This window comes from Myotis nattereri (genome assembly GCF_964212035.1).
Source record: "Myotis nattereri genome assembly, chromosome: 5".
Classification (NCBI taxonomy): domain Eukaryota; kingdom Metazoa; phylum Chordata; class Mammalia; order Chiroptera; family Vespertilionidae; genus Myotis; species Myotis nattereri.
Genome location: NC_138080.1, coordinates 24,468,659 through 24,481,064, shown reverse-complemented (window position 1 = coordinate 24,481,064; position 12,406 = coordinate 24,468,659).

Sequence of the window (12,406 nt, the reverse complement as noted above, 5' to 3'; positions counted from 1 at the left end):
GAGGTGCACAGGCCTGAGCCCAAAGCAGCCAGATCTCCTGTCCAAGGACATTTGCACTGAGAGGCAGCGCTGAGCGTCCCAGGGAACAGTAGTCCTTGCAAACACACACACTGAAAAGGCACCTAAGGAATCTGGCTCCATTTTCATCTTTGTCAACAACTGGAGTCTGACGTGTGCATTTGCCAAAAAGGTGCACAGGCTCAGGGACCAAGGATGCCTTAGGGTGGTATCCTTCCAGAACTACTCCCAGATTCCCAAAAAGAGCATTGAAACCAGAAAAAAGCCATCATTTACAGTGGAAAAAAAAAGAAAAAAAGACTTCTGCGTATTTAGAATGGTTCACTTTTGAAAATGATTTTCACATGAAAAAATGTGTCCCCACTGGTGATTCAGTCACGCTCCTCTGAGGCCATGAGCCAGCCCTTACTTGTGGTTGTTTTGTGGGCAGTTCCTCAGACCTACCCAGAGTAAGGAGATGGGCCAGGGACAGAGGTCACCAGGGTGGGAAGCCCAGGTGTCCAGCAATGGGCAACCAATTGTAGGGTGGGGCCTGGTCCCCGGGGTGACTTTTCCTCCTCTAGCAGATCTCTGTTCCTGGATTTGGACCCCCTGATCTTCCTCCCTAGAGATAACATCTATGGCCCAGTTGTATTTTAGCACCAAGGCCAGATAAGCAACAAAATGCCAGGGTTGACATCAGGACCAGCTGCATTGAATAATGACCCCTGTCTTGGTGCTGGCCAATCCATCAGTGGAGGCCACATCCCTGAATGGACACACCTGGAAAGCTACAGAATATTCCATTCAGCTCTTCCCCTGGGACCTCCCTGAAATCTCCACCCTTAAAACCTTTAGGAAGGAGGACCCAGTGTGCTCTCCCTCCCTGGAGCACACCTGTACCTTCCCCTCCTTCTCCTCCTCCCCTAGGCAGGTTACCATTAGCTTGTGCTCCCAAGCTCCAAGGGGGCTTTCCTTTACCTCCTTAATTCCTTTCCTAAGCCGATTTCTTCTAAGAATTACTTCTCCTACCTCTGTAAAATACCCAGTATGTGTTCTCTTACTCTTTGGGTCTTGTTCTGAATTCTTTTCTAGCCAGAACCCAAGTACCCAGACTGCTGAACCCACATTTGGTCTGAGCCCAGTCAGACACTTATGCCATTCCTGTTGCCACCACAGTTACACTGTTTAATCCAGCAATAATGAGATTTATCAGAAAACTGGGTTCCATCTGTCAATGTAAGAATCATTCAAACTGTACTGGGCTGCATATCTGGCACTTCGGCCAGACGGGTCGTGCTGTGCTGTCTGTTCCTAAAACACATAGATAGGAAGGCCAGGCCTTGAGATATGGTCTCATGGCCCCTTCCCAGCACGTGGGCCTTCTTTCTCAGAAGGCCCGGAAGTCTCATTCCAAATTTGGGAGACAGAGAACTGGAGAAAGTATAAATAAAGAGAGTTTCCTCCATATTGGGGGGGCCCAGAATTTGAAAGACACATTTTCTCTGGGCCTCCACAAAATTTAATAATAAAATGTAACTCCTGTAGTCATGGCTGCAGTTCAGCCTCTGCTTTGACAGGGTGCTATAACTGTAGTCAGCTGGCCAGCTTAATAAAGGCTCTAAAATTTAAATTCTGAGTCGGTAGTCTACCTCGCTGAGTGAACCCATAACAAAACCTCATGAGAATTTTTGTGAGTTTATTTTCTGGAAGCAAAATGTCAATGGATTTAGATATTATTCCGGAGAATGTTAGTCTTGTACCTTACCTATAATAATAAATACGTAATATGCCAATTAGACCAGATGTCCTTTCGGACGAATCTGGGGCTGCGAGGGAAGCCCAGGTCCCAGGTTCCAGAGGGAAGCTGGTGCCAGCAGCAAGGGGAAGGAAGGCCTACTCTTGCACGTTGCTGGTGCATTGGGCCTCTAATTTTATATATTACAATCAGAAGAGAAGATACAAGTGGGTTACATGAAATCCATTGGTGATACATTAGGGCAGTGGTTCTCAACCTTCCTAATGCCGCCTCCCAAACTCCATTTATGAGGCCAGCATTACCCTGATTGCAAAATAGACAGACCAATATCTCTGATGAACATAGATGAAAAAATCCTATTAGCAAACCAATCCAACAATAAGTTAACAAGATCACATGCCATGGTCAAGTGGGATTTATTCCCCAGATGCAAGGTAGCTTCAACATTCTCAAATAAATCACCTGATACACCACATGAACAACAAGTCATATAATCATATCAATGAATACAAAAAAAGCATTTGACCAAATTCAGCATTCATTTATGAATGAAATTAACAGCGAGGTGGGGTTAGAGGGAATGTACCAGAATCTAATAAGAGCCATATATAACAAACCCTCACACACAAAAATTAATTAATTAATTAAATTTTAAAAAATTTTAAAGAGCCAGTTTCCGGCTGGGCCATCCCCTTGTGGGATGTGGTGGGGGGTTGGCAGTTGAGGCCACGCAGGTGGGACAGGTCCCAGGAGTGGATCTGGGACCTCTACGTGCCTCTACCTTTGCCCCCAAGGCTGGAACCAGCCCCACCCTGGCTGGAGCCAGTGGTGGAGGGCCCTGGTGGGGGAGGTCTGGGGCCCCAGAAAACTCCAACCAAAGAGTGGTGGCAAGAATAGTGTTGGTCCCCACAGACCGCCCAAAGTCAAGCAGTTCTTTTCTTATTTTTTAAAAAATATATTTTCCTTATTCCTTACAGAAAGGAGGGGAGAGGAATAGGGAGCTAGAAACATCCATGAGAGTGAAACATGGATCAGCTGCCTCCTGCACACATGCTCTCTGCATACCTACTGGGAATGTGCCTGCAACCAAGGTACATGCCCTTGGCCGGAATCAAACGTGGGACCCTTCAGTCCACGGGCCGACACTGAGCCAAACCAGTTAGGGTAGTTTTCTTATTTTTGTTTGAAATCTTGGATGATGGTTTCAAAGCTACTTGGACCTAGCCCAGGGGTGGGCAAACTTTTTGACTCGAGGGCCACAATGGGTTCTTAAACTGGACCGGAGGGCCGGAACAAAAGCATGGATAGAGTGTTTGTGTGAACTAATATAAATTCAAAGTAAACATCATTACATAAAAGGGTACGGTCTTTTTTTTTTTTTTTTTAGTTTTATTCATTTCAAACGGGCCGGATCCGGCCCGCGGGCCGTAGTTTGCCCACGGCTGACCTAGCCTATACCTGTCGTAGCCAGAACAGCAGACTCACTCCCTGGAGTGTGTTTACTGAAAACTACTTGCTGGACAAGGAAGAGCCAGCTCCTTAGAGGAGCCTGATGGCTCTTACCAGTCTGGCGAACCTCCATACAAATCTTCCACATGATAGAGGAGCACTTGTTGCAGACCCTTGTAGCCCTGAGAGATGCCTTCTTAGTGCAGTGGTTGTGCTCTAGTCTCTGGAACCAAAAGACCTGTCTGAATTCTAGCTCTGCCCCTTGCTAGGTGATGAGGTGACCTCACAGACCCGCACAACAAGGAGCTTAATTGGCCAAGGAGCCCAGCTGCTGTGCTCTGAAATGCAGCTCTGCACCTGTGCCAAGGCCTTGCTACTTTCACAGCTCAGTGGATAGAGATGCTAAGGTAGGCCTGTTTCTGGGAGACACAATATTAGGGTTTCCAAAGGAGGAACACGGGAGGCCAAAGTGGTAAGGGATTATAACTTTGTAAGGTCATCTGGAGACCAGATGGGCTGAGCCCCCAAATGGCGCCTGTCCCCAAAGACGGGGAGTCGGAGGTTTTTAAAGGACTCTACGTGGGCTTTTCTGGGTGGAGAATTCTCTGTGCAGGTGGGGATTCTGGGAAACTCTGGAGGGGAGAGATAATGGTCTCAGCAAGTGGAATGTGGCCTAAGTAAGTGGAATGTCCATTGTGAAGTGGCCTAAAGGTTAGTCACCAGGGGAGAGGGAATCGATTTACTTATTTGATCAGACCTAACATTCCAGCCTTTTTGTTTTATGGAATAGGGAGGAAGGTCCTATCCTCTGTACTGACTTCCTGCTGAGGCGGGGGCGTTGAGATCACAGGGAATGGACTTCGATAGGGGTGGGCTGGACGAGGGATAGCAACAGCATGATTCCCCTGAGAGACTGGTTGGTGAAAGCTCAAAAACGGTCCTGCTGAGCGGCTTGGGAGGTAAATGCTGTCCTGCGGTTGCCACAGCGTCACTTGTCTGGTTTGGCTGCTTTTCTGGGCCTGGAGCTGAAATACACCTGAGGCCTAAACGGTATCTTTAGGGAGGGAAAGCTCAGTGGTCTAAGTCGTCTGACTCGTGATATGAAAGGGTGAATAGGTTACCCTGGGGGCCAGGTGCTTGCTTTCCCAGTTTTGCCCCTTGCTGTGCATCCACAGCTTTCTGGTAGGTCCCGAGACAGGATTTCAAAATAGGCAGAGCAGTGGTTAAGCTCCCTATGGCAGTTCCAGCCCCTGCTGTGATGCCGAGGGTTAGGAGGAGAGGGGTTATCTGGGCTGCCCTTTTGTGCCAGATATGAAAAGCTACCGGGACAGGTAAAGACTGATTATTGGGGGCCACATCTACACTGGGTGAGAGATAGATGAGGGAGCAGGTTCCTGTCCAGTTGGATCAGGAGGCAGATGTATGTGTGTGTTTTCCCCACAGAGGAAGAAAAATCCCTGATCATGGAGACGAGCTGAAAGGTATAGAGCAGCCGTGGGCAAACTACTCTGGGGATGTGGAGTCTAAGGTTGTAAATTTCTGTAAGGCCTCCATGAGGCAGGAGAGAAAGAGAGCTGGGTTTTCATCAGGGCCCTGAGTGATTTTATTAAGTTTGTCAAATCCCTTAGTAAAGGTGGTCTGGTCAGTGGAAAAAGACCTGAGATGCCTCCTAATCTGTGTGATGTCAGACATGGACAATGGGATGTGTACCCAGACAATACCCTCAGTTCCTGCTAGTCCCTCAGGGGTAGAATGGACATGGGAATAGAAGAGGCTGTGAGGAGGGTGGTCTTTGGGTGCCCAGAGAGCCCATGTTAGGTGGGGAAAGGCTGTTTTTGTTCTTGGGGTTTGGGATCTCAGGGGCCGGAGAGAAGGTGGTTGCTGGTTAGGAGGGTCTGGGTTTTTGGGAATCTGCTGGGGCTGACTAGCAGATATAGAGTGACAGAGGTATGATTACTGTGACACAGGATTGCTGTGAAAGGGAGGACTAAGGGACTGCCTGGCTAAAGGAACCAGACAGCCTGGATTGCCTGCCTCTGCAGGCTTTTATTGTACCAGCAGTTTGAGATAAAGTTTATCTTTTAGATTCAGTCAGTAGGGTAAGTAATCTTGGGAGGACACATGTGTCTGCAGTGTCCTTTAAGCAAGGGCACCTAAAGATTAAGCATAAAGATTCCAATAAAACACCCAGGGGATCTGACTTGTTTGGAAAAGTTAAGGCAGGATCTGCCGCCTTTGGCAAGGTCCATTCGACCTTCCGGAGAGTCCTCCTTACAGACTTGCCAACCAAGTCCCATGATTCCCCACAGGAATCTACTGCAGGTGAGGGAGGGGATGTGTAAGAGGGTTAAGGTTGGTGGTCTGCTGGGTCAAAAGTAAATTCAGAATCAGAAGTGTTAGAGGTATGATGTTTTGTGTGAAGAAGAATCTGATGGGTAGAGCAGGAGTGACAGAGAGAGGGTGGAGACTGGAGGGTAAAAAGGCCTGGACGTAGGGAATCTCTGACCATTTTCCACCGTGGTGACAGCAATTACCCAATTTGTGCAATGTGTTAAAATTCCAAGTGCTGTCTCACTGTTTTGATTTCCATTTCCTAGGTGACTAATGATGTCCAGCATTCTTTCATATGCTCTTAACCATTTGCATATCTTCTTTGGCAAAATGTGTATAGATACTTTACCACATTTAGATTGATTTATTTCACTTTTAAGAATTAGGTTGTGCCCTAGCTGGTTTGGCTCAGTGGATAGAGCGTCAGCTTGAGATCTGTTTATGTCCCAGCCTTCTATTCTAGTTCTAGTCTGAGTAGAACTACTCATCAGTTTGTAATTTTTAAGTAATTACTATCCTGTTTTTCATACCATGACAAAATATCATATCCCCAGGAGTAGCACACCGGGTTCCAAAAAGTGCTGATAGTGTCCTTTCAACCATAAGTCTTAATTTGATGAATTTGATTATCTGTTTCCCTCTCACTAAATGTTCCTTAAAAAGGAGGCAGCCTACTGACTTTGAACCACAGACAGGTGAAGGTGACCTTGGAGACCCAAGAAAACATGGAAGCTGTTTAAGACCAAGGGGGGAGGTGTGGCTCATTTCTGACTGTTCCTTCAAGTACTGTTGTGAAATGTGCTTCTTGGCACAGAGCGGGTGTTCATGGACAGTGGGGTTACTGTTTCAGAGGTGTGTTCTTCATGACATGGGCTCTGGGCTCTGTCCCTGCTTCACCTCAGAGTCACCTGGGGCTACATGTTGCCAACTCTGATTGTGTTTCCACTTAGGAAAAAGAAAGTATGAATATTAAACTAAAGGGACCACTTGTGTTTATTTTGACATTAGATTTGGCTATTTCCACCTAACTGATCCCACAGCAGAAAATTGACAAAGTGATATAGGTGTTGCATTTAAACATGTTACCCAGAGAGCAGGCAAAGATCCAGCCTGATATGGGAAATTCAAGGATTGGAAAAGGCCTCAAGACCTGCCCTGGGAAGACATGAAGCTGATGCCCAAGGATTAGATTAGGACATTCCCAGGCTGTCCTAACTTGTGCACACCAGTTAGAGTCCCTATTTCTTTTTTTTTTTAAAAAAATATATTTCTTTTTTTATTTCATTGAAGGGAGAGGGAGAGAGAGAAACATCAATGATGAGAATCATCGATCCGCTGCCTCCTGCACACCCCCCACTGGGGATCAAGCCCACAACCCGGGCATGTGCCCCTGGTGGGAACCCTACTGGGGATCCTTCAGTCCACAGGCCGACGCTCTATCCACTGAGCCAAACCAGCCATGGCTAGAGTCCCTATTTCTGATCATAGCATTTCCTGAATAGGACTCAAGAACCCTGGTGTCACCTCAAAGGTAGGGGCCAGGGGCCCTAACACTGTCTCAGCACTTGTGTGAATGAGGGCAGCGGTTGCCCGCGAGGCTGTTTCCTAAAGTCAAATTCAGTATCAAGAACATCCTGCTGTGGCCGGTGCTCTTCTCCAGACTGTGTTCTCAGTTCTTTATCAGAAGGACGCCAAGGTGGTGGAAGGAAGTGTTGCACATGCAGAACAAGTTTACCATTTTTGTTGTTTCATATTGTTTTTAATATGTGCACACACTGTTTCAAGAGCAGTTATGAGTTTTCTCGAATGCAGTTACACCACCATCAAGACGGAAAACACTCCATCAACCAAAGGAACACAGTCGTGGTGGCGGTTTATACTGTATCCCCTCTGAACAGGGATTTGTTACAGGTTCCTCCGACCCTGGACCTTTTCCGGAATGGCACGCAGTGGGTCACCATGTGGTCTTTTAGGTCCTGTTTAGAAACTCTGACACTGCATTTGCAAGGGCACAGAATTATACAAGGCTGGCAGCACTCTTCAGAGTGAAAGTTTTTGACATTGGACAATGCGGCACACATTAGGTCTTCAAAATGGAGATTCTACTATTATGAGTTATGTAAATCGGGACAAGATTTCTACTTGCATGTCTTCATTTGCATGGGGGGGGGAGGAATGATGGGGGCGGGGGATCATAGGAAATACCAATAACCATGAAATCATAAAAAATCTACGCCGCTAAGAAAACATAAACTAGCACCGAAAGAAAGAAGAGGGACCAAGTCCGGACATTCTTTGCTCTTCAAAGAAATAAAAGCAACACCTTTTCCCCCATGTTTCATAACATCTCCTGGAAGTGTAAACATGGAAATGATCCCTGAAAACAGCAAAAATGAGCATGGACGGCTTGGTGCCTTCTGCTGAAACAAAAAAACCCCAGCTACTCTTCTCATCAGAGGCTTTGCTGATACTCTGTCTGCAGTTCACCTTAATTTTTCCTTAGATCATTATCTTCTGAACAGCAATAGCTTCCTGGTGTTTTAAGCAGAAAACCACCCTAGACAGGCTCAGGAATCACTCTACTCACAGAAAACCCATGATGGGTACAACTGTGCAGATGACCAGAACTTTCAACTGGGAGGAACTCAAAAGTTTCAAAAGGTACACAAATTGTGTCACTGTTTGAATAGAGGCAAAATGATAGTCCATTTTAAAAATGAATTTCAAATTATTTCCATTGGTTTTAAATAGAAACACCATGGCCTAAAGCAGTGGGAAGTCCCTCATGTCACACACCCAGGCCCATATTCTTAATCAAGTAGCACATGCTCTGAAACTTAGAACCATTTATAGTGCTTTCTGGAAAACCATTGCTGTGAATCCCAGGAAGGCAGAACTTTGGGGATGTTTGTCCATTGTTTAAATCCACACTCTAGCAGATCCACAAGTCTTTAAGAAGTATTACATGGGAGGAAAGATGATCAAAGATGACACCCCCATTTACTGAGGCCCCTACTCTCCATAATGAAGATGTATAATCCACCCCCATTCCCAATTATCTTACCTGTCAGTATTTGTGCTTTTTCCTTTTCTTTTGAAAATAATATTATTGTTGTTGTTTTTAGACATAGAGTGAGATAGAAACATCAATGAGAATGAACATACATCAATCAGCTGCCTCCAGCACACACCCTACTGGGGATCGAGCCTCCAACCTGGGCATGTACCCTGACCATCAATCAAACCATGATCTCCTGGTTCATGGGCTGATGCTCAACTACATAGCCACACTCACCTGGCAACAACTTCATTTTCTAAGACACCAAAGTGTTTTTTATTTAACCATTATCTCCTTTCCCACAAAAACATAAGCACCAGCAAAGCAAGACATTTTTTCTTTCATGCCTGTATATCATGACTTGGACAGGTGTGTTAAATTGGGCATGTTTTCCATGTAAATTGCCTGGCACGTGCAGGATGTTGACATTATCATCACGATCATACTTCCACCTTGGCCAGGCAACTCAGTTGACTAGAGCGTTGTCCCAATATGCCAAGCTTGTGGGTTCATTCACAGGTCACACAAGAATCAACCAATAATTGCATAAACAACTGGAACAACAAATCGATGCTTCTCTTTTTCTGTCTCTCAAATCAACTTTTTTTAAAAGGTGGGGGAAAAAGAGTAAAATTCTGTCAGCAAGAGTAGCTTCTTGGAAGAGAGATCCTAACTTTGTTTTCTTGCTAGGTTTGGGTTCTTTGACAATATTCCTAAACTTATAAACCTCAATTGAGTCATAAAAAAAGTTAAATATTTTGTTAAGTACATGACTTTATATTAATATATATACTTAACTGAAGTACTTTTTGGAAAGGTGCCCAATACAGCATAGTAAATATTTCAGTATTTAGGTAACAACTGGCGGCCTATTGAAAAGAAATATATCTTGTTGAAAAGAAAATGTCCCATGTCCATAATCACACAGAGCTACTCCATGACCACAATGAATCAAGACAAAAGCAAAGGCATTCATGTTTGCACATGTGATCAAGGAGAACAGGTAACAAAGGAATAAAAATAATGAATATTGCTTTTCTCACTAATATGATTTGTGCTTCTTACAATTTTGTTTAGCATGATTATTTTTCTGCCTTCTAAAGAAAAATGATTTTCATTATGTAAGATAGAATGAAGTTCATTTCCTCCCAGAACTCAATGCAGAAAAATGTATTGCTTCCTTGAATGGAAATCAAATTGTCTATCACAAGGCAAAATATAAAAAGAAATCCTTTTAAAGGCTGCTGTTACTGTTACATCCCAGGTGTTTATGGTTTCTGATCATGCTTATTAGTTCAATTCACTCCACCTCATTTCTCTTTTACTACAGATGTGATTTTGTTGCTCTCTGGCTAGAGGGGACTAAAAAATACATGGCTGAAGTTTTCAATACTTTGAAGGAATAAGAGATGAGTCTGTGCCAAACATTATAAATATAAAGTAATAAAAAATACAATTTCCCTGAGAAAACCATGTCTGAATTTGTACACATATGATACTTGTGACTCAGAATTTATGATTAAATGGAAAAAATGTCAAATTGATTTGAAAATACATAATTACTATGGGATAAGTAAATACATCCTCAGGAAATAACAAAACACCAAAACATTTCTTTTCTTTTTTTAAAAAATATATTTTATTGATTTTTTTATAGACAGGAAGGGAGAGGGATAGAGAGTTAGAAACATCAATGAGAGAGAAACATCGATCAGCTGCCTCCTGCACACCTCCTACTGGGGATGTGCCCGCAACCAAGGTACATGCCCTTGACCGGAATCAAACCTGGAACCTTTCAGTCCGCAGGCCGACGCTCCATCCACTGAGCCAAACTGGTCAGGGCCAAAACAATTCTTAGTATAAGAGTGGTTGGGAAACAGTTCCTATTTCATTAAAAATTACAGAAGCATTGCCCTAGATCAGTAGTCGGCAAACTCATTAGTCAACAGAGCCAAATATCAACAGTACAACGACTAAAATTTCTTTTGAAAGCCAAACTTTTTAAACTTAAACTATATAGGTAGGTACACTGTTATTAACTTAATTAGAGTACTTCTAAGGCTAAGGAAGAGCCACATTCAAGGGGCCAAAAAGCCGCATGTGGCTTGCGAGCCGCAGTTTGCAGACCATGGCCCTGATGGTTTTGCTCAGAGGATATAGAGCACAAGCCTGCGAAATGAAGGATCCCAGTTTGATTCAGGTCAAGGGCATATGCCCAAGTTCCAGGCTCAATCACCAGCAGGGGGTGTGCAGGAGGCAACTGATCAATGGTTATCATTGATGTTTCTTTCTCTCTCTCCCTTGCTCTCGGAAATCAATTTTGAAATATCTTTAAAAATTACAGAAGCATTTATTAGGAAAAAATGGACATAATTCTAATCACATACAACCCAAGATAACTGAAAATATTGAGAGATTAGGATCAGCTCTGAGTGACAGCACATATCAGAGTCTGCCTGAAATGAGGAAAGTGCCAATTCTCACATGAAAGGACTGGCTCAGAGCCCTCACTGCAGAGGGTGGTACAAAAACAAACTGTCAAGGGGCTCCTTGGCACTGAACCATTGCAGCTGTCACAATGGGATCTGAATTACAGTCAGTAGTACCAACAGAACAAGATGATCACTAGACAAACTAGATCTAATGCAAATGCAATCAAGAGAACAGTGCACACCCTTCCGAGAACAGTCTCAACCATGACAGTCTACATTTGTTGCCTGGTGGACACCTATGGGCTTGAAGGAAAAGCCAACCTATAGTGGAACTTTAATGTTGAATTCTGAACAACTGTAAAGCTTACACCGACATCAATGGAATTAAAGAAGTGGCTGGCAGTTTTGAGGATATTCTTGGCTGGCAGGGCAAAGATTTAGAAAAACAAACTAAAATATTCTCTTCTTAATGTGAACCCCATAGCACAATTCCCAGCCAAAAGCAACACACACAAAAATACATGAAAATAATACACTAGGGGACTCTACAGTGAACAGTAAGTATGTACAAATATGTGGCAAATACTTATTGACTAAAAGAATAGTGAATTTCAAGTGCAATTGAAAATTTAAAAAGAATATATATGTGTGTAGTGCCTATTCATTCAATACCCATCAGGGCACATTACTGGTCAGGGCACAGGAAAGACAACCCATTGGTGTTTCTCTCTCACATAGATGTTTCCCTCTATTTCTCTCTCTGCCTTCCTCACTCTAAAGCATCAATTTAAAGAAACAAACAAAAAAAGAATGAGTACTGATAATGACCAAATTTGTCAAAAGTTCATAGAACTTCTTTAATGCTGTGAGTTTTGGGGTATATATGACTTCATTTGCAACAGGTTTACATATACCAGTTAGTTACACTAAAAGGATTTGCTCCCAGTGCAGTTTTCAAGATACTCTGAAAGTATTTGTTAAAATTTAAACTTTTTTTAAATAGGTAATTATACAGTATCTATCCAGTGTACATTTTCACATTGTATTATTGTAGGGACATAAGGCAACATGAAGGTTTTCCTATATTTTTACATTAAATACAATTCTCAAATTTGAGGTTGTTTTTAATGATCTTTCCAAGGAAAAGAGACAACTGAAGGCTTTCCCACCTTCTCTACGTATACACTATTTCACCAGGTGCATTCTCACATGTCCAAGAAAGGCTCTCCCACATTCCTTATGTTCATACACATATTGTTGGGTGTGAGTCCCTTCATGATTTTGTAAAGAACTAGGATGGCCAAAGGTTCTTCTACAATCCTTACATGACAGGGATCTCTTCAGTGAGTTCATTCATCCTTTACAATAAACTGGAAAAAA